Source organism: Miniopterus schreibersii, assembly GCF_964146895.1.
Source record: "Miniopterus schreibersii genome assembly, chromosome: 19".
In the NCBI taxonomy this organism is placed as follows: domain Eukaryota; kingdom Metazoa; phylum Chordata; class Mammalia; order Chiroptera; family Miniopteridae; genus Miniopterus; species Miniopterus schreibersii.
The window spans coordinates 18,113,899-18,141,451 of NC_138119.1; the positions used below are offsets into that span (position 1 = coordinate 18,113,899).

The 27,553-nt window shown below is 46.0% G+C and overlaps 1 protein-coding gene across 1 annotated transcript in view; it reads left to right on the forward strand.

Moving 5' to 3' along the window:
- PAPPA2 (pappalysin 2) overlaps positions 1-27,553 on the forward strand; it is a 174,679-nt gene that overhangs the window by 28,001 nt on the left and 119,125 nt on the right. The window lies entirely within an intron of this gene.

Genomic DNA, 27,553 nt, shown 5'->3' on the forward strand with positions numbered 1-27,553 from the left:
GGGGAGGGCTTGGAAGTGGGGGACACACCTATAGATAGATCACTAACAGGCAGCTACAATGATTGGTGTATGAACAATCCGCCTCATTTCTCAAATCCTACGCAGCATCCCCTCTTCCCCAGCCCAGCAAGAAGTCAGAAATCTAGCCCAAAGAGGTCCCTCTCTCGAAGCAACAGAGGAGGAGAGAGCCTGAGGGATCCAGCATCGAACATCTGTAACCCAGATGGGCCTATCAAAGGGAGACTATTTATCAGACTTGGGACTGGTCAGGAGGAGATATAAATTATAGATATGTTACCCAGCCAGTTGAACAGCGTTACTAAGACAGAGGAACTTGGCTGTGGGCAGGGGAGGCTGCGTGGGCCAGATGTCTCCTTCATGGTAGCTGCCCTGAGAGAGTGTCTGCATGGGCTGAGGAGGGAAGGGGGCCAAGAGTCCACCTCTGCACCATCACGGGTGTCATCGGCCATGCGTATGGCACATCCTAGGTAGCGAAGCCAAGGGGTTCTCTCTGCCCTAAGGAGGGAAACTCTCTCCCCTGATGCTTGCAGACTTCAGCTTCTTTTTGGTCATGAACTGTTTCTGTTGTTTTTCTTTCTGAAATGACGGCTCAGCGATGAAGGGCTCTTTGCTGCTGAACCTGCCCTCCGCCTCTCGTTCTCCCTCCCCTTTCCCACCCGAGTCGAGCCTAGTACCCGGAGGAACCTGGAACCGTGGGCTCGCCTCTCTGTTTTGGTGTCTGTGTGTCAGATTTCATAATCTTTGTTATCATGCGGGGAAAAGCCACCAAATGAAAACAAATGTCTGGGATGGCCCAGCGCAGCGTGAACAAGCCATCCATCACCGAGTGTCAGGTCTCTCCGTGAGGCAGACAGGGGGTGCCCTCCGCTTGTTTTTCGAAGCCTGTGGTGGGCAAAGGTCTCCGTGTGTCATTGTCTCTTCTTTGCTTCACTCCCTGAGTTCTGCTGCTGGGGCGTTTGAGGGCAGAGGACGGCTGTACATAGCCACGCTGGGACATGGCCCACTTCTCTCTAAAAGGGCCCTCAAGTCGGAGGCTGGGAGGGGCCCTGCCAAGGCATTTCAAGAGTGGTGTCTGCAGTTGTACAGTGTGGGGTGTGGACCCTGAGGCAGGGGGCAGATGTGCATGACACCGAGGGGAACAGGTGGACAAGCCAGTGCTGCACAGTCCTAGGTGTTGGGAATTAGCTGTGCTTTGCTCACCCACCCTCTGTGGCTGTTGAGCCAAAAGAATGGTTGGGCTGGGCCCCTGCAGTGGCGGGTCTGTTAAACATCAGCCAGGCTTCATTATAGGTTTCTTTTGAAGTTGGGATTCCAAGTTCCCGGCAGCCAAAAAAAACATACATGGGGGAAAATAAGTGTAAGGGGTAGAAGAGGGCAGAGAGCAAAGAAATGGAGGCAAAACTTTAAAATGTAACAGCTCTTCCAAACACCGAGCAGCGCAAACTCCAAAGAGGCAGGCCTCGCCTTCTCACACTCCTTTAGCCTGGCAAAGAGGTTAGAGGGTATGGAATACGAGGACACCTTACAGATAAGCTCAGACAGTTGGCCTGCAAATAGAAGCGTCCCCTGCCCATTTCCCGACAGGCCAAATTTCTCCCCAGTCACAATAGGCACACCTTGCACAGCAAAGGAAATCCACAATTTCTCCCCTCACCTGGCTCAGAGAACTTTCCTTCCCAGGTGCGTGGGGAGAGGTGTTTTTCTCTTTTTCATGGTTATTTTGTAGCCAAATAGACAGACTTATGAGCAAGCCACGTGGCGTGCCTGGGTTAAAAATATTTTCTCTTAGAAACTTTTTAGGAGAGACCCTAGTCTCCAGCTATGTTCAAGTTCAAGACACTTGGGCATTTTCCTAGGAGTTGGGGTGCTGGCCCTGATACCCTGGCCAGGTGCCCGTCTGTCTCAGATGATTTCTCTGAGGGATCTCTTCCTAGAATTTCAGCCCAGGAATCTAAAAACAGCTGCCTGCTGAGAGACGTTTACTTTTTCTCTAGGAACCCTGTTTATATGTTGCTTCCGCGACTGAATAGAGGTTAAATCTTGTTGCTGGGTCTTTCCTAACCCAGAGGAGTGGGTTGGGGAGTGAGTGGGGCATACAGTGAGTCTGGACATCGGGTGTTTTTCTTCTTTTTGAGGATTTGTTTCAACAGAGTGTCACCCTCTGGAGGAAGCTGCTGACCCATTTATTTCCTGAACCCCAGTGTGTCTCTGGCTTCTCACCGGGAGCTCTGCCCAGGGCTGTGGACCTGATTTCCCTGGCCTAACACTTGGATGATTCCTACTTCCCCTTTACGTCTCAGGATGTCACTTCCTCCATCCTGATAGCATTCCTTTTTGTCCTCATGTAGGAATTAGCTATCTCCCTTAGGTCACTGCTCACCCCTGCTGTCACCACTCTGCTCAGGCCCCATGGCCTCTCAGCTGTATCGTTACAGTGGCCTCCTCGCTGGTCTCCCCACTTTTGCTCCTGCACCTCTCCCCCAGTCTGTTTTTAGCAAAGCAGCCAGAGTCATCCTACTAGAGTGTAATTCAGATCAAGTCGTTCCTCTGCCCCGGATTCTCCAGCAGCTTCCCAGCTCATTCAGAGTCAAAGCCAATAGCATTGCTATGACCTTCAGGGCCCTGCCTGACCTAGTACCAGTGATTTCTTCCCCCCCCCCCCGCCCCATGCTTCTTGTTTGCTCCATTCCAGACACATCGGCCTTCTCACTGCCCCTTGACTTGATGGACACACTCCTACCACTTGAGCTTTTTAGTGGCTTTTCACTCTGCTGGTGCTCCCTTCCCCCAGATCTCTACATGGCTGGTTTTCCCACTTCCTTCCTGTGTTGTTTCAAAGTCACCTTTGGTGCCCTTCCCTGGTGACCTCATCTACAATTGCACACACTCCACTGACTCTTCACAGTTGCTTTCCAATTTTACTTCTCTTTTCAGAATTTTCCTCTAATGTGCTATGTATTTTTAAAATTTTGCTTTCTGTCCATCTTCACTAGAATGTAAGTTCCACCAGAGAAGGGGTTTTTGTATGTTTGGGTTACTATTTTACCCTCCCACTTAGAGCAGTGAAAAGGAATAGACTAAGGAGTGTTCAACAAATAATTGCTGAATAAAAGAATGTTCTTACCCAAGTATGGTGGTTGGCAAACTATGACCCGTGGATCAAATTTAGCCTACCACCTGTTTTTGTAAATAAAATTTTATTGGAATGCACTTTTATTGGAATCCACTTGTTTACACATTGTCTCTGGCTGCTTTCATGTGGCAGAGTTGTGTAGTTACGCCGGAGACCGTGTGGCCCACAAAACCTAAAATATTTACTGTTTGGCCCTTTACAGTAAAAGTTTGCCAACCGCTGCCCACGTACATATTTATCATACTGTATTGTAATTATCCGTTGGTGTCTGTCTCTTGCATAAGACTTTAGGCTCTTTGTTTGTAGTTCTTGGAACATTGGAAGTGCTCAACTGATATTTAAAAAATGAATTAACATATATAAAATGAAAAAAAATCAATGACATAGGGAGAATGACAGTGTTGGGCAAGGGTTTGGGTAGAGCAGGATAGGCTACTTTGTATTGAAATAAGGGATATGCAGAATCTATATTCCAGTAATCCATTCTAATTTTCTCATTACTGTGGTACAATCACCATGTTCTGGAGTAAGTAAAATAACTAAAGATTACTGTGAAAGTGTGAATATGTTAGCTGGGGAGGGAAAGGCTATAAGCAGTTGTATTCATGATCTCATTATTTGAGTAGCTGAGCTCCCAGATGGCTCTGAAAGTATGAAATGTGGAGTAAGTTTTGAGGAACAGAGACATAGTCCATTACAATAGCCAGGAATCAGTGTTGTGAACCAGGAGATTGAAGGCAGGCAGTGCAAAGCTGAGTGCAGTGAGTGTCTCCTCTCTACTATGCTTTCAAAAAATGTATTGTTCAGGAAGGCCAGTGTCTACCACGTGTGTTCGTACCCAGTAGATACGCAGAATTGCCTGCTGCATAAATGCTGCAACGTTGTGGGAGTCATAGCACTTAGGACTATTGCAGAGTCAGGGATTCAAATTATTTCACACAAAAATTTAAAGGATTGAATGCTGGGCTCAATACAACAACAGTGGAAATTCATAGGGATGAACTTGGATTTTAGAATATTAAAAAATGTGTAAACCAAGCTGGTGGATATTTGTGTTTATAGCAATCAGTGTGAAAAACAGACCTGAGCCTAAGCTTCTTATGAAACAGAAGCATGATGTGGCCATTAAATGTACGCCAACAATTTTGGTCTCTGTTAAAAGGGATCGAACGTTCAGATGGCTGGAAGAGATGCACCTTCCAGACACAGCCCTGATCAGACTCTGTCTGGAGTCTGCTCAGTTCTGGGCAGCAGGTTTTATGAGGAACATCGACAACCTGGAGCACATGCAGAGTTTGGGGAGGAGAGCAGTGATGAGGAAGACGGTAACATGGCCCTGATCCCCTTCCTTCCCGGATGGCACTTTCGCTTCTCCCTGCTTGATCCAGGAGCCAGCATAAAGGGAATTTTTAAAAGAGTCAGTCACAGTGGCCTTTTTAGCATCTCATTTGCCCTCTTCATTCACCCCCTCACTCATTAATTTATTCCATTTCCTACAGTTATCCAATGCCTGTTATGTTTTAGACACAGAGGCAGGCATGTGATCCCTGCCTTCAAAGAGTTCACGAGGGAGAGATGGACATCCATGGCTATAATTGCAGTGCTGAGTAGAATAAAGCCAAGTGCTATCTCTAATCACCTACAGCGACTAACCAAGTTGTCTTTCTACATTTAATCTCCGCCCATCCTAACCCCCAAGTTAACTCTGTGCACTGTCATCCGAATAATCATTCTAAGAACCATGCATATGCTCAGCTCTTCCCCCCAGGAAGAGCTCATCTGGGGAGGAGATGGGTTTTGAAGTTGTCCTTGAATGATGGGCAGTACAGATCAGAAGGAAGAGTGTATTAGGTGCCAGAACAGGGGCAACAGAGAATTGGCACCTGTTATATAGCATAAGATGATTTAAGACAATAACTATAATGACACTTGCCATTCATTCAATGAACTTACCATTAACTGTGAAAATATGGCAGTGTTATGGGGCATTCACTGTCCCATATTGAAAGGACGATTATTCAGACCGACTCGATATGGAGCGAAATACTTTTGGTTAAATACATTTTGTAATTATATCTGTTAATAATTTGATCTACTTATTTTTCATAGATTTTAACATAATGGGGGAAAATCATCAGCTCTAATTCTGTCATTCTGGGACCTTCCTGCATGATCACAGATCCTTGATCAGCAAATAGATAAAATCACACTTTTTCTTAGTTGCCGAGTTTGTCGCAGGTAGTTTTGAAAAGGACACGTGGTGAAGATGGCCTGCGGCCCTGGTCTTCTTATTTTAGAGCTCTCGGGGAGCTGCGCAGCATCTTTATACAATTAACTTGAGTGGATCACTCTAATTCAAGAATTTATTGTGACCAATACTAAAATTCAAATATGAGGAATCTTTCTAAGGCTTATTCCAGTGCTTTTCCTGTATATTTGGACCTCATTTCTATGGCAAGAGACATTCTCATACACTTTAAATACGTATTTCTATGTAAGAAATGTTTATTCATTTGTTTAGGAATTAGTCATACCATACCTTATTGCAGGTAGGACTTACAGTATAATTTGTATTTTCATACGATACAACCAGTTAAAATATGAGGGGAAATGTGTACAGATAAGAAACTGTTAAGTCAGTGGTAAATTCAGTATGCAAAGGGAGTGGATATATAATTAAAAGTGCCAGAGTCAGACCGCAGAGTTAGCTCTGAATGTCCCAGAACGGATACTACGACGGAGACAAGATAGCTCACTCTGTGAGAGGAGAGCAAACGGCTGCTCAAGAGCACAGCTGGCACAGGGGATGATACAGGACAGAAGCTTCCCATGGGGACCACATGGAGGGAGAACCATGCAGTGCGATGAACAGCATTCTCAATGCACCCTTGTGCAGAAATCTGATCTTCTTTTAAAGAACCAGCCTTGGGTCTGCTCCTCAGCATGAGCAAATGGTTATTTTATGACCTCAATTTCCACCGTTTAGAGAATGGTTGGAAAATCTTATCCTGGAACAATTTTAAGAAGAGCAATTATCGAAAGAAGAGCCTTTCTGTGGAGGTAGGAGAGAAAGGGATTCATCACCCAGGCAACAGTGGCAGGCATGGGCTGAAGAAAGGACGCATATTTCTCCAAGACGAGGGAGGGAGGCGAGGGTGGGCGCAGGTACATGGGCTGCTGGCAGGCAGGCCGGGATTTGAGAGAGGCTTTGCCGGGTGGCCCTGATCTTCTTAGTGAAGAGGGGGCAGCTGTCTCTTGAGAGGGAGGGGACTGCTGGCAGTGTAGGAGCTCGCTCAAGGTCGAGAGTGTTCAGAATAGCCTGTTTTTAGTCAGTGTCCATGTGCTGAAATTGGAAGGAAACTTATGATTCTAACCCATTTCCTTCTTTCACGAGCTGCTGTGAAAGAAGGCGATTCTGAAAACTGCTGTGGACCTCTAAGGAGGTGAAACCAAGGTAAATTCTGAAAGACGCATGAGCCCCACTGGGATTCAGAGTCATGGGACGTCAGAGCTGGGTCTTGGAGATCATTTAGTCCCACTAATATTATGTTACATTATTGTATGTTTGAGGAAGCTTGTCTCAAGTCACCAAGTGCGTGGACTGTCTGATTGGATAACCCCAAGGGAGGTCCTCTGACGCCCGGTTTCGCCAGCTGCACCTAACTACTCAAGCTGCCAGGCGGGGGGTGGAGGCTGCTTCACCGAGGTCCCTGCCTCAGTGTGTCCATTTCGTCCCATGACTTTGCTTCACTACGTAGCCTCAAAACTATCTTTTGGGGATCAGAAGGAGAAGTTTGAAATCACAGATCCCTGACTAGACTCCCTTGCCTATGTGGCCATGTGCTCACCTGGTGTACCAGTTTCCCAAGATACAGTAATTAATAGAGTAGGTGATCCCAGAGAGGGAGAAAAATAAGAAGACTTGTCAAAAGGGGATGTGAGCTAAAGTTTCAGAATGAAGATGAAGCCCAGAGCTGCCCGTCATCCCGGATCACGTGACTCCCAGGAACTTAGAGTGGGCTGACCCTGCGGTGTCCACGGCTGAGCGCCTCGGGAGGCCCCTGGCTCGGTGACCAAGTCTTTGCAGTTGGCGTGGAGAGCAGCAGGCAAGTCCCAGTTTCAAAAGAACAAAGAGCCATGTGCCCATGCTTCATTGCAGTTGCCACAGGAGAGGTTTGGAAATCAGGAAAAGTTCCAACTATGAGTGGATGAAGAAAGCCATATCATTTTTCCAGAGCTGGCAGAATTCTTCTGTTTTGAAGAATGAATAAATCATTAACCCAGCCGAGGGTGGAGGGTGGGGAGGCAGAGAAAGGGAGATAAAGAGGTTGGTGAAGGGGAAGAGCCCCCTCTTTGAGAAGGGGAAGAAAGGAAAAAAGTGTAGAGGGGCATTATGTCCCTTTTCTCCAACTGTGAACCTGCTTCTTAACAGAGCAGGCTTTGATAGGAGCCACGTGGAGATCAGGTAGCCCCCCCCCGTTGCCGCCTGGAGGGTCCACCTTAGCCTTTTCCCTAGAGAGGTGAAAGCTCTATTGACTTTGTCCTGTACTGTGGACAGTGGAGCAGTATTTGCTGGCCAGAAACTAAGCAAATCTCTTGAGATTATATTTCTTTCTTAATTTCCTCCCTGTCAAGTTTCATGCGAGGGCCTCCTCTGGCATCTAGGACCTTCGCGTTGTGTCTAAGCAGGGTTTTAAGGCAACAATAAGGTCCACTTCTGAATGAACTGTGGTATGTGGAGAAGCCTTCGAGCCACAGTAAACTTAGTAGGAGATTAAAGAGGCTCCTACTGAAGGAATCAGGGCATCTTATCAGTTATAATGACTCCTGCAAATCTGAGCTGACCTAAAAAGTACTCTCCAAGCTCTTCCTTTTTATAGAAGGGTGAGACCTGTAAGTAATGGTTTTGGAGCTGTGAGAATGGTGTTTCCAGTGTGCTACGTCACGAGCTAGAATTTAGGAAACTTGGCTAAGTTGTGTTATGAGGGACAATTCCAGTGATGTTTCTGACCCCAACAAGTATTGATTTCTGTAGCCTCTTAGCTTCAGTTCCTGCATTTTGCAATTTGAGGTATTTTAATGTCAAGCTAAACCTTGAACTCCTTGGCCATGCTTGCCTCCATTTGGTGACCTCTGCTCACGGTTCATATTGAGACTCATCTTGTCAAAACAGCTTCTCCAGATGGGTCACCCGCACCTTCAGAAGTCATCTGCTTCTTGCCTTGTCTTCAGTGGTGGGCCCCTGTTGACCCAATGTGTATTACTAACCAGACCAAAATGCCCAGGCAAGGAGATTCCGCCATATTTCAGTCAACCACTCAAATGCGCGAGGAACTAAGCAAGATTTTGCCTTGTGTTATAAGCTGCTTTTGATTGGTACCTATTGAAATTGATATTTCAATAAACGACAGACCTTGGTTGTCTGAGGATCAGGAATCTGGGAGGGGCTCAGCTGGGAGGTTTTGGCTCAGAGTCTCTTCGGGAGCTTCAATCAAGGTGTCCGGCTGTCGTCATCCAACGCTGGACTGTGTCTTTTTTCAAGATCACTTACGTGGCTATAGCCAAGAGACGTCAGTTCTTCATCACGTGGGCCCCTCCTAAGACTGCTCCACCACGTGGCTTTCCTTGGAGCATGTGAGCTGAAGCGCAACCCAAGCTGGAAGCTGTCTTCTTTTTGTAGCCTAATCTTGGGGGTACATCCTATCACTTCTGCTGTATTCTGTTCATTAGAAGCGAGTCATGCAGCCGGATCCACACCCAAGGGGAGCGGAGCACACAGGGGCGCGAATCGCAGGAGGTGAGGCTCACTGGGAACCATCCTCGATGTCGGCCACACTTCATTATAGTGACTGTCATTAGGCAAGTCTTAGAACCCTATGAAAAAGTGAATTAATCATAAGGGCTACTCCAGTTGAGCTGTATCAGGTGTCATGGTGACCTCAAGTAATAGGAATTATGTACGGATGAAACTGTTGCTCTATGGGTACCAGGGGTGGCTTCAGAAATTGTTTGATGTTCATTTTTATCCTGCCCCCTCCCCATGCCTTCATCACCTCCAGGCAGAGAAGGTCTGACTGGGCCAACGGATCCCGACCCAATATGGAACGTTTTTATGGGGTAACTTTCAATTCACACACTAATCCCTGATGCAGTCGGTTATGGCCAACATAATAGAGTTAATTCAGTCTAAGCAGATGGTTTTGCAAAGCATTAAAAATGTGGTGTGAAGCTGCTTCTCTCAGAAGAGAGAGATGTAACCAGCAGACACTTTGGAACTTCATGGCCATTTCCAGAAGGGGCCCCGCAGGTACAGCAATAGATGCCGAGGGCCCGTTCACTCAGTGAAAATGCTTCCCGACAGCCATCGTGACGGTGCGTGCTGAGCACATGTTCCTGGAAGACTTTTATTGCCCTGTTTCTTTTAATATATCTTTTGGTAAAGCAGTGGCTCTTGAGAACATGTCTACCCAATTAATTCTTGAGATGTCAAGTTACTGCCCGGCACTGTCAAATTTATTTCTTTCTTTTTCCAGTAAAAGATAAAATGTTTAGTATTTTTAAAGCAATAAAGATGTTTGCTCAGGATTCACATTATAGTCACTAGTTGGGTAAATGCTAAAGACTCACATTCAAGTGCTTGAAGGATTCCTGCATAGAAAGTTGATACTAAACACCTTTGCTCGGATGCCTCTTGGTCTCATTAAAGATAATGTATGAACCAAGAGTGGTATTTAAATCCCAATCCCTTTCAAGACAGGCTCAGATATATATCTTCACAGCTGTATATAAAATTTCTTTAGATAATGGAAGGAAATGGGAAAGCACTGGAGACTCAATTTATAGAAATTTATTCTATAAACAAATACTTTCAGAAGGGATTGTGGACAAAAAATAAAACAAACTCTTATTTGCATTTAAAATTCATGTACATCGTTTCAGGATAGATACGACTTAATCTCTCCTTTTTTGTAGTATCCTGATAAAGGCATAACAGTATCCTTACGTGATGTACTCTTAACAGCACACTCTGCCCTCGGGAGCAGAGACACCAGCGAAGAGAGGAAAGGTCCCACAGGAGGGGGTCAAGCGGGAGGAAAGAGACAGGGCAACAAAGTGTCTCCTACGCGAGAGGAAATTACGGCCACCGGAAACTCCAGGCCAGGAGCGGTTGAAAGACCAGAGGCGGCCTAATTAATACGTTCATAGGGGAAAGATGCTGTCTCATAAATATGCTAATAACTCAATATCTAGTCTTCGGAGGGCGAGGACATGTGATAAGTCATTGATTTGAAAGCTGCTTGGGGTCTTCTGAGATGTCCCCAGATAGAGTAGTTGTTTTGTTTTTTAAACTCAACAAGAATTCCTTGTAATGGAAGATGACACTGTTAGAGAGAATGGAATGGATTCACCTAGAAACCCAGAGGCGGCCTTGGGTGTAGGGACGGACAAAGGGGTGACATCCGACTGCCGGTCAGACCTGCTGTCCCCACAGCCGTCACCCCCGGCACCCTAGCCCTGTACCCTAAAGTCTGGAACGCCCAGCATCCTTGTTGGTTTTTGTCCATGCTTCCCAATCAGATTTCCCTTTTCCAAGTAACTTAGCGCACGAGGTCTTACATTAAAAGCAATCTGAAAAAGAAATGTTAAAAGAGAGAGAAAAAAGCGCCGGCGGCTGTTTTAGACAAAGCCAATTTCCTAGCAATAAAGATTAAATTTCCATTCAGAACTCCAGGAAGGACCGGTCGAGGGCCGCGTTTTTTTTTCTGGCGCATGCAACTCCCGAGAGGCACCTACTCTGTTGGTGACCACTCAAAATTGGGATCAATGGCCTTCCTATTGTAGTAACTGCCTCTAGTGGACATAACAACACCTCCTGCCAAGAAATACCGCTCTCTCCGCCTTTCCCTCACTCGCTTTTAAAAATAGTAGTCAGGAACGCTCCCTACAAATTATGAAGCGTCTTGGGCCAGAGCTATTATTCACGTCGACCGCCACCTGACAGCCTCTTTGTAGTGTCCTCATTAATCAGCTGTACTTACACTTAAAAACAGTCCATGGTTTCCTTTTAATGTAACAGCAAAATAGGGCGCTAGAGTTAGGATCTAGAAGGCATGCCGAAGAAAGCTCCATGGAGCCCTCAGCCCAGAACATTGAGAATTAATACGGGCCTGAGTTGGAATGGCTGCCACAGAACCCTGAAGGACAGAGTAGCTGTGTTGCATCTCCGGTTTCTAGATTTCGGGCACCATCCACCCTGTGAGTTCCTTGAGGGAAGACAAGTCTACCAGTTTACCTTTGTGCTGCCGTAATGGAAGGAAGTTACTATTAAGCCCTGATTTTGTGTCGGGCACTAAGGTAAACACATGTTACATTTTTGTATCACTTAATTGCCATTCTGGGAGATGAGTACTACCCTCATTTGATAGAAAAAACAATCAGGATCTGTCACAGTTTGCCCCGCATAGTTTTGCAGAGAGATCATGGTAGGCGTCCAGTATATTTGTGCTAAATAATCTGTGATCTAAGGAGGCCAAAGGTATCTCTACAGAGCTAACGGGCCCTGGAATGACCCAGGTCAACGTCTGTCCCTGGAGGTCACTTTTCAAGCAGATTTTCTCATGTTTAAGATAGATCAAGGGGTCTTGAAAACAGGTGCTCTTACTGACAAACTTGATGAGGGTGAACCATAAGAATGCACGTTTCCTGCCGAGTTTGGGGCTTTGACAGTACAGCTGAGAGACGGGGAGGTGGTGAGACACCATGGTGAGCCGTGTCCAGTCTAGTGAAACTTCTCAGATCACCTGTACCCGTCAACTCCAGTTATGCGCACCTAAGTCCAAGGGAAATAAAAATGGGCTCAAACGACAAAGGACGGCATTGACTGAATGAATGGCCCAAGCCACTTTACCCCCTTCATTATTATTGCAGTCCTTTGACATCTGTCTCAAGAACTTCCATTCGGACTCCCAGTCCCTGGCCTGCTGTTTTTCCCTCTCATTCCGCTCCCAACAAAGTCCTCTCGGCGGTTGAGTCAGCGTGTCTCTGATTCAGAGAGGCGAGCCACCCGCGTGCGTCTCTGATGACTCACTGTTGACCGGGGAGATCACTGGGCAGTAAGGAGGTGCTGGCAGCCGGCAGGCCATTGAAACGAAGAGTGTGAACTCCAGCAGTGCCAGGGAGCGTTAGAGCCAACCTTCCTTCTGGCCGGGCCGAGAAGACAGCCAGTCCTCATTTCACCTGGGGCTGTCCCTGTTGAAGCCTCCGCTCCGTGAACAGTCGCCTTTCCTCCTGGGGCCGGAGAGAGCGGTCCTGGCACTCAGGGGGAATAGCGCTGGGTGTACAGAACTCTGGGGAGATTTCCCAAAAGATCGGATTTTTGTTTGATTCAACTTAAATATATTCATCAGTGGTTTGCTAAGCAACTCCTGGGCTCTTCCCTTCACTTTATGACCTTAAGTAATGTGGGATGTAAAGAACAATATAAACAGACAAACAAACAGAAACAGACTCACAGATGCAGAGAGCAGGCAGGTGGTTGCCGGAGGGGAGTGGGGCTGGGGGCTGGGTGAAGGAGGGGGAGGGATACAGAAGTACAGATTGGTAGTTACAAAGTAGTCACGGGCTGTAAAGCACAGCATAGGAAATGCAATCAGTGATACTGTTATAACTATGTATGGTGCCAGGTAGGTACTGGAAGTATCAGGGGATCACTTTGATGTATACCTCAAACTAATACAAAGTAAAAAAAATAAGTCCATTGAAGCCACGGTGCATCTGAGCAGGTGCTCCACCTGCTTCCGTCCCCTACCCGAGGAGATGGTGCAGATGATTAAAGTTGTGCCAAAAGGGCTCAGAGTTCCTTGAGTGCCAAGCCTTATAAATTTTGAGAGCGAGCGAGCCCACACTAATCCCCAGATAACAGAATGTGTTACTTTGGTTCTGATCAGTTAATTTATCATTATTGTGACAAGAATAATGTAACTGCATACCACCCACGCAGGGCATATTTTTATTAGCAAGGCCTTTAAGATCTTTCTTTATTTCCTTTGTATTTACCGTTCTGTTCTCCTCTCTCATCATTCCTTGAATGCACAAAACTCCCCACCTTTTTCCAAACATGTCAGGCTTCTCCCCATATTTGTGCTTTGAAGCTGTGCCTCCCCGGCTGGGAAGGTTCTTTGCTTTATCCGGGGCACTTTGTATTGAGACTCTGCTCTGTTGCTCCCTCCACTCCCATCCCGAGTCCTTCTTCTGTGTTCCTTTCACTCTGTTGCATTTCTTACATTGTCGTCATGATTTTAGGGGGTTGGGAGTAAAACCTACTGACACGGGAGAAAGGCAGGGAGAGTGAGAATGTGGCAGAGCTGGGACTGGGGTCTTAACAGGGTTGCGGGAAGGATGCCCATTGAGGGCAGGCATGAGAGTGTTTGGTAGGCACTCATGGGTGGGCACCAGCGATAGGCAGCCCCGTCTGTGGAGGACACTGGGGATACCGCACGGGGGAGGTTGCTGGGGTTTACATGCTGAGCAGTCGCTCAAACCAAAGTAGGCCTGTGGTCATTGGGCAGCCCAGCTGGAAGGAGGAGTGCAAGGCTGGTGCCAGGAAGGGAACCTGGCCAGTAGATTTGGTAAATATCGCAGGGTTGGGAAGCCCAGGGCTCACTCTGCCCCGGTGGACACTGAGAATGACAGTGTAGTCAGTTCCATACTCTATCGGACCCCGAGGCTGCCGAAAGAACTCCTGTCTGGAGAGTCGGTTTGGGACCTTAGAGGGTGAGACAACAGGAAACCTCCAGCTAGGAAGAGTGGGGAGGCATGGGAGGACTGTCGTCTGGCAAATGGAAAAATGTGCCAATCTTCTAGCATTAGCTGGCCCGCTCTAAGTCTAACCCCTTGAGACAGAGAGAAGTTCAGCGAATTGCCCCAAGCAAGGACTGGACCCAGACCTCGTGAGCCCCAGTCTGAAGCCTTTGTCCCCGCCTCCAGGTTCTGATTTAAATCTGGTTGTGTGTATAAGTGGGATTTTATTTCGATGTTATTCATTTAAAAAGAATCTAGACATCGGTGTTATTCTCATTATTTAAAAAATCCACTTTGGTAGTGTAATTTACCCTTCCTCATAAGGAAAAATGTCTAAGGAAGATACTCTTGAAAGCTAGAGCGTGCCAGTCTAGAAGCTCCCCAGTCTCGGGGAGAAATGCAGAGCGATATCCTCGGGAAGACAGAGGGGAAGGATCTAGGGCACAGCAGGAGGGCTGGTTTAGGCCGGAGCCCAGTTGGCTCACGTAACAGCAACAGTAGCAGGAGCAGAGGGTAAGGGTCTGGCGGGATCGGTGGGTTAGATGGTGGGAGCTTGTCCCAAGTTCTTCTCAGTTCTGTTACATTGTGAAAGAGGCATTCAGGTAACCGACTGAGAGTGAAGGCCGCCCACTGAGTCCAGGCTGCGTATCTGTGTGTTCTTCTCTGGTCCGCTCCACGGGTGCAGACAGGTCTGTGGAAATGTTGAGTTAACTAGGTTTGGGGCTTTGCTGAGGGCATGTACAATGAAATAAAGACAAGGGAGTTGAGAATATGGGTACAGGAGTGATCTAATGATGAAAAATTGTGATCTCGGTGTCTCAGAAATTTTTGTCTTCTGTAGACCTATTTGACAAATTTAGAACTGCCTTCAGACAGAGACATAGTAGGTTCTCAATGCACGTTTGTTGAATGCATGGCTTTCAGTTAATGAAATGATTATTAATCATATGTTTGCGTCACGGTGCAAGGTGCCCTGAGGCATACATAAAGACGTATGCCATGATTTCCACCCTAAAGAGCTTTAGAATCTAATGGATAAGTAGGATATGATGTAAAATATAATAAAACAGGGGACAGAATACTTTTGTGAATATATATATGTTGTATAACACCACTGTTTGATTAGTATTGGACACTTTCTTTGAACGATTTCTGTCTCTTGAAAATATGCAAGTACAAAACGATCTCTGGTCGACAAACCCAAGCAAAGTAGATGATGTGATGGGTCTCTGTAGTCTGGTGTTTAACGTTTCCTTTAAAAAGATAGTCTTGTGTTTGCCTTTTCATTTGGTTTGTCATCTGGAATTGAAACTATCTCTCAGTCGTTGAATAAGGATTTGCATTCTCCTATTTTTAAAGAGATTGCTCACAGATAAAATTCCAATTTTCTTTCTGGTTCTGCGCTTCCCAAGATGTATTGCCTGTGACAGGTCTTTTATGTTAAGAGCCGGATATGGAATCCTAGGCCGCAGTTGCAGTTTATGCCACCCATTAACCTTCAGGCCTTCACCAGCCACGGGAAAGCCATCAAAATTGGTGAAAACAGGCCAACTGGACCCTTATCTGTTGCGGCTTATAGTATTTTCCCAGTGAGAGACATTGACTCCAATAACTCCCTCTATAATTAACAGAAAGGCATACATAGAATCAGAGCCAGCTTCCCGAGCAGGTGGATATGTGTGGACACACAAGTGGTAAAAATTCAAAGGGACTTAGTCCATTGGAAAGTAGTTCTTCTCATCAGCTGATAATGCCTGAAATTTCATAAATAGAACATTATTTTCATGATGTCAGCCAAATCAGAATTTGTTCTTAGCTAGAAGGAAATGTAATCTTATTTGTCATTTAATAATAGGTCAAAATATTAAATCATGGGCTATCCAAGTGGATGATCCTTGGGATGATGGAAAATTTTAGCATATAAGTAGGAGTCCCTGGAATTCCAGACATACAGGTAGGCAGGTGGGCTGCTGGTCCCAGATGAAACTGTCAGAGCCTCAGATACTAAGATGGAATTTAGGATTTCGGATCCTGAAAGGGGCCCGGGTGTGAATTCAGCTGGGGTCCAATTCTGTGTGCGCTTAAGGTACTCAGCAGGTGTTAAGGAAATGAAGGTAGGGACAGTGACACAGGTCTAAGTTCAATGATCAGGTCTGGGACGTATGCAGAGGCTGGCTCTTATGAGAAGGTTTTCTGTCATGCATTCATTCTAATTCATATATTCTTTAATTAAGTATTTATTGAACATCTACTATGTTCCAGGCATTGGGGAAGGCACTGGGATATGAAGACAGATACAATAATTACCATGCAATGTAACAGGTGTTATGACAGAGTATCTCAGTTATATTCTAGAAGCACTTGGATAGATCACCCCCTTAAAAGAATCCATCTAATAATCAGCCCCCAAAGGGGACAAACGGAGCTTCTCCATTGGTGACCTGGAGGCACACCTGCCAGCCTACCATCTCCAGTCTCTGAGTCGCCTCACAGGGTCCTGGTGCTCTTAGGAAAACATGGAAAATCTCCACTCTATGAAGGACTTATTATTTATTAACAATAAAACGATAACCAACAACAACATGAAGACACACTTACCAAGCACTTACTTTTTACCAGGCACTGGTCTAAATGATTTCTATCTCATTTCCACAATAACCCAATGAGTTGAGAAGGCCTGTGATCCCTGTTGTCAGGTTGGGCACGGACGCCCAGGGAGGCAGGTCGCTGCTGTAAGGTATCTGGCTAGCGTGGGGAGCAGAAGCCTGAGTGCTTCATGCCAGGGACTCAGCGCTCATCTCGGAGATGAACGATTGGCTGGAAACCGTCCAGCCTCAGGCCAGAGATGGGCGCTCTGGAGGGGACGAGGGACGCAGGGGCCCCGCTCTTCCTCTCGCTCCGTTGCCCTGTCCCAGCATTTATTTTTCCCCCCCCTAAATTTCCTGTTTTCCAGTCAACTTTCCCCAGTCCCTTTTGGTTGGGAAATTAATTCTTCCTGCATTTGTTGTTCATTTTATTGTTTTACTTTTTTGTAAATGAATTAAAATAATTTTAAGGCTGACCTTTAATGTCCTTTCCAATCTTCCCCTGTGGCTGTGTTGTGCTTCGACGTACTGTGCCGCAGGAGGAGAAAGGACGTTTTACTGTGTGCTGCGGAGTTTTCATTATATAATAATCTAATTATATGACAAATGAGGTTGCAAAACCGACGTTACTCACAGTACCTCGTGCAGTGCTGCCAGATGCCCCGAGTTAACCTGACATTACCAGGAATGGGTCCGGAGGCCCAGAACCCACAGATCCAGGAATGCCAAGGGACATTTGTCATCAATTCTGAAACCAGGGAATGGGAGCAAATAACACGAAACAGCCTTTTCTGAGTAGTCTCACTGAGCCTCTGTGGCACCCACACATGATGGTTTCCCACTGGTGCACTCTGCTGCTGAGAACACAGAAGGGACACCGTCAACAACACAATTGTAAGTGATTGTAAAGTCACAGTCATATAAATCAGTGGAGAACTTCTATTGAGACTGACTCGGGTAATTGTAGAATTTTCAGAAATATTGACTTTGCCTATTTCTTTGTTGCCTATTTTTTTTCCTTTTTTGAAGGTTGAATTTACTGGGTTGGCACTGGTTAGCAAAATTATACAGGTTTCAGGTGCACAATTCTACATCACATCATTCTGTACACTGCTTTGTGTGTTCATCACCCCAAGTCCAGTCTCTGTCCATCACCATTTAGGCCATAATTCTAAAGGAGATAAAAATTTTTGTCTCGATATTGATGGATTACTAAGACTGGGTAGGTAGAGGGTGAAATTTCAGGCAGTTTGGATAGCATGGATGAGTGTTTGGAGAGCATTTCCAGGTATATTCAGGGACTCAAGAGCAACGTCATTCCACTGGGTCAGGGCACTGGCAGGAGAAGAGGGAAAGGGAAGGCCGAAAATCAAGAGCATGAAAGATCTTTGACACAAAACTGAGGATTTTCAAATTAATTATTGGGCAATGAAGAGCCATGGTTGGTTTTTGAGCAGAGACTGGCATGACCATCATTTTATTCCTTGAAATATTAATTTGCAGCAGGGTGCAGGATGGAATGGAGGCGGGACCGCCTGAATCTGAACAGATGAGTTACAAGACTCACTACATTGTTTCAGGCCATAGCCTCTCCTTTGTAACAACGTTCATGGTCACATTCTCCACATGCTCCTTCCCTGCTCTTCAAATCCTGAAACAATGTAACAGATTCCTCCAGGCCCGAGTCCTTGTGATCAAGTCAGCACTGGACCAGTGGAAAGTGGCATCATTGTATGCCACAGAAATTGTAATAAAATAGGGGACCCCTGTGGTTTCCATAGGAATTGTATTGGATGGGAAAAAACAAAGACACGTTCCAAATCCCAGTGATAGCTTTACATTCTTTAGAAGGAATTGAGAGGGATTTGATGACTTTCCCTTGGTAATTTGAAGGTTGGAAGGCATGGGATCTAATTCCAACTGTCTGGTTTTAATTGCTCTTCTCATACAGGGGTGGACAAGAGTGGTCTTGGTGCACGGCAGTGGCTCTTGATTCAATTGTTGGTGGCCTTGCCCTATCATGAACATTTTATTTCCTCTTCTCTCTGCCTATTCTTTTGATGCTTTGCTTATTTTATATTCTGATCCTGACTTCTTGTTTTTCTCATTTTCTTTTCTCCTGACTGCAATCTCTTCTTCAGGTCTACCCAAAAGGGTCACCATGACCACGTTCTGTGGGAAAAGGGGGGGGGGGGTTACTTGTTAATTCTTGTCTAGGGCAGAGCTCTTTTCTTTTTAGTTGAATTATCTCAGTGTCATCCCAAGGGTCTTGCACAGTGCTAGGAAATGGTAAGTTCCCCCCAAAAATAACTTTTGAAAGAAAATACAACCTACTACATCAGACATGTTTATATCTCTAATAGTGAAGGTTAATCCTACTTAGATTTTTCAGGACTTTCATCATGATTTCAGATCTTCCATTCTATTGTTTTATAAGATACCCTTTGACTATAAAACCTCATCTTGATTTTTGGTTTGAAAACATGCTCACCCTACCCATGAAAAGCATGGGTACAAACATGAATTTGTACCCCAAACATAATACCTATTGAAAATAGAACTTTCTTTGGGTATTTTCCATACTTCACTTGGAAAAGGCCAAAAAGAAAAAAAGAAAAAAAAAAAAAGAATTGAGTGGCAGGAAGGGGGAGGTGGTGGGTAGAGACTTGGCGGGTCTTGTGAGCTCCAGTAGACGCTTCCCTGGAATGATTTAGCCAGCGTTTTCATTGGCAGGCCTCTGCTGAGCCATTAGAGCTATTAAACGAATGCATTGTTTCGAGTTTTCTTTGGCCCAGTCTCCCCTATTATTTAGGGAAACAGAACTGCACCCTCACAGGGAAGAGAAAAGACTGTCTGCCAGCGAAGTCGAACCCCCTCCACGGCGTGCCACATGTGGGTGCATAGGCCGGAGGACTGGGGGTTGCTGAGAATCCCCAGCCCCTATAAATTCCCTGCTGCCAAGTGCAATACTGGATCTGATCTGGACTCTTGGGTTCCTTTTTTTTCCTTTTTTTTCTTTTCATTTTCTGGTTAAAAAGTAATCAGAGCTTTGTGAATGTTCCTCTAATAAATTCTACAGCGGCCTTTTTATATCTGGCAGTGGAGCCCTTTGAGGATGTCTGCGAGGAGCAGAGGGCGCTGATCTGGAACACCCTCTCTCTAGCCTAAAAATAAACTCGGGTTTTATGAAAGCGGGTACGCGTGCATGTGTGTATGTAGGGGAGACAGATGAAGAATGCTGAATGTCGAAACAACTTTGTTAATAGGTACTGGAGCTGGAAATGCTGACTTTTTAATTAATTTATTTTTTTTAAAATAAAGGATGAGGCTAAACAGATGACCCATCTATCTTTGTTTTCAGCTTTTAAGAGTGTCTTCAGGAGAAATGCCAGGTGAAAAAATGAAGATGAACTCACTTGGTCCTTTCTCTTAGGTCTCTGTTTTCTTTTGTAGTTTTTGTTGGTTGACCCATCTCTTTGTTCCAAATCCTGGGGTAGAATTAGAGCAATAGAGACTCGGTGACCCAGGCTCTGCCCTGGAAGCTCCTACCTCACCTGCGTTTGCAGAGCCCGATGCATCCACCCAGGTGTGCTGGTCTTTTCACTGAGAAGCTGCTTTGGTTGCAGCATCAAAAACATTTGCACGGTGTAGGGTGACTCTCCTACCTGCTGTCTAATTTGCTCTTTTCATTCTTTAAAATGGATTTTTTCTTCTCAAACAAAGCATTCTCCTTGACATTTCAAACAGTAAAGAAGTAGTTATAAGTTCTGTCTCCGTTCCATTTTCCCTGCCCACTTCTTTCCATACTTTTGAAAACAAGCCTGAGTCAGAGTTGAGATCAGTTTGTAAAACTATGTTCCACTGGTTTTAAATAGGCATTATTTAAAAAACAAAACGTGTGCCAATGTCAAATATGTTTGAGGAATAACCATTGTTTTTTATGTACTTGGTATTTTGTCACTTGCTTTATTTTTAAAATGTTTTTATTGATTTTTTTAGAGAGAGAGGAAGGGGGAGAGAGAGAGAGAGAGCGAGAAACATCAATGAGAGAGAAGAAACATCATTGATCAGCTGCCTCCTGCACGCCCCCTACTGGGGATCGAGCCTGCAACCCGGGCATGTGCCCTGACTGGGAATGGAAAAACTCTTGGTTCCTGGGTCAACACTCGACCTCTGAGCCACACGGGCCAGACTTGTCACATGCTTTATATGCATTGTTTCATTTAACCTGCATAGCAATTTTAGGAGGTAGATACTATTATTATCCCCACTTCTTAGATTGTTTTTGAGTTCATTTTTAAAAATGATCACCTTATTTTTCAAATCGGGAACCATGCTTAGCAATATTACATAATGCTCTGAATGATACAAGAAAATGGCAAAGCCCACATTAACCTAGGTCATTTTAATTTGGAGCCACAAGCTTTATTATTACTTATGCTATCCCCTAGGAATTTAAACAAGATTTAGTTTAATCTAGTTTAAATGTTCACAAGCTCTCAGAACATTTAATAACATATATTTTGAATAAAGAAGGGAGTGCACTCCTCTTCCCCCCCTTGTTTTCCCTTACCATGAAATCCCTTTTGTGGAGAGTATTTAAGGTGTTATTGCTTCTCATAAGGTTCAATCTAAGCTGAGTCAACCTGGCCACCATGCTGGTCTTAAGGGCTTGTCGGTGACAGCGATGTCACTGGGACTTGTGCAGGTGTTGGCGCAGGTGCTGAGGTAAGTCAGGGAGGCCTAAGTTACTGAGTACAACTCGGCAGCAAAGTCAGCCCCAGTATCCACATCACGCCAGGAATTGCCCCCCGACTCTAGAACCAAACAGCAACTTATCTGTTGAACCAAACTTAGATCAAATTGTGAGGCAGAAAGATCCTGAGCTCCCAGCATTTCCTTTAGTTCCATGCCCCAGAGAGACAATGTTCCACGTTAGTGGGCGATGCCCAGACCCTCCTTCCTCCTACAGAAATGCCTCTGAATGAGATGGAAACTCTTTTGCCCCAAAGAGTAAATAGCTGAGAAAGGCATGATTTGTTCGATTTATTTTATTTTACTTTTTACAGTTTAAATGACAGTAATCACAGAGGATACTTGGTGAGCAAAATAAATTTGTGTGGGTAAAAAAAAAAAAAAGTGGTGAAATGCTAGCAACTTAAGAACTGCAAGTCTCTGTCTGAATCCAGAATCACCCACTGGAGATACACTTTGGCATAGAACAAAAGTTGGCGAACTGTTTTTGTGCAGGGCTGGAGGGTAACTATGTTGTTTCCAGCCACATATAGAGTCTTCCTTGTACTCTTTTCCTCCCCCTCCTCCTTCCTCTGCTTTCTTATAACTCTTTAAAGATGTTAAAACCATTTTTAATTCATAGACCAGACAACACTAGGCACAGGCAGAACTTGGCCTGCATTTTATCGTTGTAGATCCATGGTCTTGAGCACACACACACATGCGTACACACACACACACACACACACACGTGCATGCACACACATGCAAACACACCTTTTAGAGAACACCGGTGGCGAAAGGGTAGTGTGGAGAGTGTTGGGATGGCAGGAGAAAAGTGAGACATGGCTCAGTTCTAGGCAGCCTAGGGAAGGGGAAATCCAGCTGGAATCGAATATCCCGGGTAAACACAAGGAGACCACAAGAAGGGTGAGTCACGGCTAGGCCACAGTCTGAGGTGACTGCTCAGCCAACACAAGATCCTCAGCTGGCTTCAGAGCGTGGATGTCGGGGCGGAGACGGGAGAGGGATGGTGGAGAGGAAGTGTGCTCTCCAGACAGAGCACTGGTCCTGTTCTCGAGTGGCCAAAGGGCATGCGCCGGGCCTCAACTCTCAGAGGAGAGGAGAGGAGAGGGTCAGGGACTCCTCTCCCTCCCCACACCCCATCCAATTAATCACCAATTCCTGTAGGTTCTTTTCCTAAATATCTCTCAAATCCAGCCGCAGTCCTCTGGCAGGCTCCTCTGCCTCCTGTTTGCACTCCTCGAATCCTTTCTCCTCACATTCTTAAGACCAGTCTATCTACAAGGCAAACCCAAGCACGGTCCCTCCTTGCTTTAAAGCACCCTAAACTTCTAACTCGGTTTGCAAGACCTTTCAGGATCTGGCTGCTGTCACCCTTGTCCACAGCCTTTCCACATCTCTCCAGCTCTCAGGAACTGCCTCCCTCTCTTGCCCAGGCTTCTGGGCCTTCGTATTTGTGGGTCTTCCTCCCAGGTCACCCCTCTCCAGGGTGGCACCTTTTCACCTGCCAGGCCTTGGGGCGGATGTCAATCCTGAGAGGACTCCCCTCGCACCTCCAATTCTGGCCAGATGCTTCTGTTCACAGACTCTCACCACATCTTTTACTCTCTCTACCAGAGAGCCTGCCGAGTCACAGCCCAACTGCTCACCTCCTTGTCACCTACCCGAAAGGGCCACAAATGCCAGGAGGGCGGAAGTGCCACCTGGGCTTATTCCGCATTGTCTCCCGGTGGTTCAGCCCAGGGCCTGAGATTTAGCAGGTGCTCAGTAAATACTTTCTGAATTGAGAGTGTCGACCTACCTTCTAAAGTCAAATGTAAAAGATATTCAGTGATTATTTTCTTCTAGGATTCGTTGACCTTCCCCATGTCAATAGAAAGTCAAGGTCAGTTTAGTGCATGGTTATCATCAAAAAGAACTGACTTCAGTGGGGGGGGGGGGGTGCGCATGTGTGCGTGCACATGTATATGCATGATGTGTTACAGAAAGAATGCTTTGCTTGAAAATAGGGTTTGAAGGAAACCTTTTAAAATGCTCTAAAGCAATGGACGAGAGAGCTTTAGGAGGAAAGAAGCACAAAAAACTGACTAAAATAGTGGATGACTTCATGGGTTTCTGCCATGAGTTCAAACACATTGTGTCCGCTCCAGTTACCCACAAGGACCACTCCTCTGGGGAAAAGCTTCCTATTTTTAAAACCGAGTGTAATGCCTGTGGAATCACATCGCCCATTCCTACCCGGGCCCCGAGAGTTTATCGTGCATAGTGCTTTTTGCCAAGAACTTGCTCTGTCTTTAGCCACCAAAAAAGAGTTGTCAAAGAGAGGGTGTTTTGGGCCTTGTCTCTGGGTGTATTTTTGTCTCTTTGGGTGTAATGTTTGGCTCCTTCAGATGTAGCTGGACCCTTGTGGCGTATGGGGGCCCTGCGGCAGGGCGGTGCTGGTGACGCCGGGTGGAAGGATGGATGGGCTGTTCTCCGTTTCATCTTCCAGTTACAGCCCATCTCCACCATTGGCACGTGCAACTAATATTAAAAGAGCAATTTGATACTATGCAAGATATATATATGGTTTCAAATGAATAGAATTGTATTAAGCTTACGGTTGTACAGCCTGCTTTTCCACTCAATAATATATTGGGTACATTTTTCCATTTTAGCAAATGGGATAATAATAGACCTAGATAATTTGTAATGACTCTCCGTATGGATGTCATATGCTTTTAATGTACCTTGCCAGGTCCATTTTAAAGGAAATTTACATCATCTATATCCCGCTATTATAGTCTCTGCTATTCAACTACTATTAGAATAACATACTATGTTATTATACTATCATGTTATTATATGTTTTTTGCTATGATACTATTCTTGTTGGTGCATATTTAAAACTTATACAAATATCTTCAGTTACATATTGAGAGGTAGGATGCCTACTGCTGGCAAATATTGCCAAAGCAGGGTTACATATTATAATCACATATTATAGTCCATGTGTTATAGGCTGAATGACTCAGAGTGACTCAGAGTGACTCAGAGGCAGGGGCTCATTTCAGGCTGAGGCGGCCACCGTGGGCTTCACAGAAGAAGTGAGAGAGGAAATGGGCCTTGCATGTCAGACGCAATTGTGTTAACTGTATACGTAAGGCAAGAACAGCATAAGCACAGCGGGGAGGCCGAAACAAAACAAAAACAAAACAAAAAAACACAACCAATCAACCAAATGACCTCAAAGCCAGAACAGTTGAGGGCATGCTCGACATCTGCGGGCAAACTGGTTCAGCTCCATCAGTGGCAGAGCGACGCTGGGCCAAGCCTGGGGAGTAGGCTGGGGGTCAGAGGAAAAGGCTTCGAGCGGCAACATAAAGGAAATTTAAAGGGTTTTATTGTGTAGACAAGCGGGAACCGAGAGTGACATGCCCGAGAGAAGCGTAGGGTGACCAAGCCCTGGTCTGTTCGCAGCGGTGCTCTGTTCCTGCGCCTCGGATTGAAGCCCAGGGGCCTGTATGTCCCCCCGGGAGTCACAGGACGCTGCTGGCAACTGAAATCTATAGGCATGTCCCCCTGTTAATTGGTGCTAAATCCAGAGGCCTTATTTTAGCAATTGTTTCCTTGTTGGGCTTCCATTTGGAACTTTTCAGTTTTACCTTTGAGCTTACCCCCCTAATCATAGCTTTTTGAGATCTCTCTGAACCTTTCTTCTGCCATCCAGCATAGTATCTCTCCTCAGGTTAGGTCATTTGTGAATTCGATAACCTCGTAAGGTTGTTGGGAGCTTTACATGAGAAAATATATATGAAACGTGAAAAAAAAATGCAAAGAATAAGTTTTAAATTTTACAGTTTCTACAGTAATAAACAAAGTAGGACGATCATGATCCAGAAGGGATAAAAGACCACCCTCAACTCTTTGAAGTCTGCTTTTTTGCCAAGATAAGTACTTATTAAAGTGAAAATCCAGGCAATGGCTCACCCCCAACCAGTAGGTCGCAGTCCTAACATTGGTGAGGCAGGTGTGCCCCCTTCCTGGGCGCGTCGGGAATCAGAGACCCGAGCAGCGGGCGCCGCCGAGGGGACGTCAGCCTCGGGGGAGCTTGTTCCCCCGGCAGCTTTTACAGAGATAAAGACGGGGCTTCACTTTGGCCGGCCTGAGTCCCCGAGGAGAAGGGTGCGGTGAGAGTTTTAATCTAGAGCGTGGAGAAGATGAAGGTGAGGAGGGAGCGATCCCGCAGGAAGGAAGCAGATTGAGGCAGGTCACCTCTCGTTCCGCGGGGCCGCCTGGTCGCCCTCACGCGTCCCGTGACCCTTACGTGTGTCATTTTACCTTCCACTGGATATTGAGTTCTTTCGGATGGCAAGTCTAGCTCTTAATAACCATTTCTGAAGCAAGAGGTTAAGCTCCGAATTTGTGAATAATATTCCCTTTTCCCCGCCCGAGGCCTGAGCCAGGCTCCGGCCCCATCAGGGGACAGGCTAAGGTGCGAGTCGTCATTAGCTCTGGTTTGACTCCTGAAAGGGCGTCCGTGTGCTGTGACCGGCGGGCGTTCTACACGCAAACCACACACGCCGTTTTTTTTTTAGTTTCTAGAATCATCTAGACAAAAACCCTTCTTTCTAACAAAACGAGGCACTCTCCCACCCGCTCAGTGAATGCCTGTTCCCAGCTGTGCTTTAACGTCTGCTTGCCCACTTCTCTCTTTCTGTGGGGTGCGGAGGGGGAGCGACCACGCCCAGCTCGCCACCAGCGTGACGTGACCACTGTCCTCTGGAAGGAGCATTTATGGCTCGAGAGAGGGTTGGGCAAGGAGAAGAGGGAGACTCCTAATTTTCATGGGATCTCTGGAACAGAGGCGGGCGGAGGGGGTGCGACTCTCCCCCCGCGGTTCCCTGCGCCCCACGCAGGCTGAGTCTCCGCTCCCCCGCTCTTCCTTCCTTCCTTCTTTCCCTCTTCTTTTCTCTCCCCCGTCTCTCTCTCCCCCCATCTGCCCCTCTCTGCTCCTTTCCTCTGGCCTATTGAAGCGTCTCCGTGTCGAAGAATTATTTGATGTCATCACAGCTCCAAGCCATCCATTTGTCAATACAGGAAATTGTAATTATTTTTAATAAAAGAGAAAGGGAAGGAGGTTGTGATTAATGTTCATGGAAACCAGGCGACCATCCAAAAAAAAAACACTGTGTCTCCAGGACAGCAGCAGAAGGAATATCCCTCTGATCACATCTGACATCGCCTCACGGGACTGGATGATTTCTTGGGGGCTGGGGACTATTTTTCCAAGATATTATAACTCAGTAAGAAAGAGTATTTTTCAGATTCCGTTTCTCCCAAGCATCTCTGGCTTTAGAGCAAAATCATTTTTGTTTCTATACTTTTATTGCTCTTTTTGGTTCTGTTCCAAAGGATGCAAAAACAATCTTTGGGCCCTGGCATCATCCCAATATGCCAGGGACGGTCTCCAGTCAGGGCACATACAGAATCAACCAATGAATGCATAGCTCTCTCTCTCCCTCTCTCAAATGAATCAATACATAAAAATTTTAAAAAGAAAGAAAAGTTCTTATACTATAGCCAAGGGTCCTAGCTCTACATATCTATACTCTCTTCCCTTTAAAAAGAAATCTTTGGGGTCTCTACTCCTCGGGCACTCCTTGCCAGCATGCCCCACGCATGGGTGAAGTAGGCGGCCTCGGCAGTGTGGCTGGGAGACAGGGCAAGCAAGAGAAGAAGGGCCACGCTCTCCTCGCACGAGCTTCTGGGTCGGGAGATCGCATTGTCCGCAGCTCGTCTACCGGAAGAGCAGCGGTGGAGCACGGTCCACCTTAGGCTGAGGGAACTGTCTGCTCCGTTGAGGCTGCGATGAGAACATTTCCCGCCCCCGGAGTGGCAGACGCCGGCCGCTGTGGGAAGCGTCCAGCGAGTCCCAGGGGCCGCTGAGCTCTGGTTGGGTTGTTGTTTCTTAGACTGGCTCTCTGGTGAGAACGGCAGGCTCTGTTTGCTCACGGTGAAGTGTGAAGTGTCGCTGAAGCCAGGACGGTGAAGGTCTTTGACTCGTGATGAGCTTGTAAAGAGATCAAATGCTTGTGTCCTTTCTTTTCTAATGGGCCACAGGGCATGTGTTTTGAACAGACCATTGATGCGTAAGTGTAAACATAATATTGCCTAGTGCTTTGAAGACCGGCAATAAAGATACTCAGTATCCTAAGGTAGCTGTAGTTAGGGGTAGAGTTTCTATGGATTAAGGGACTAGAAAGAGAGAAAAAAC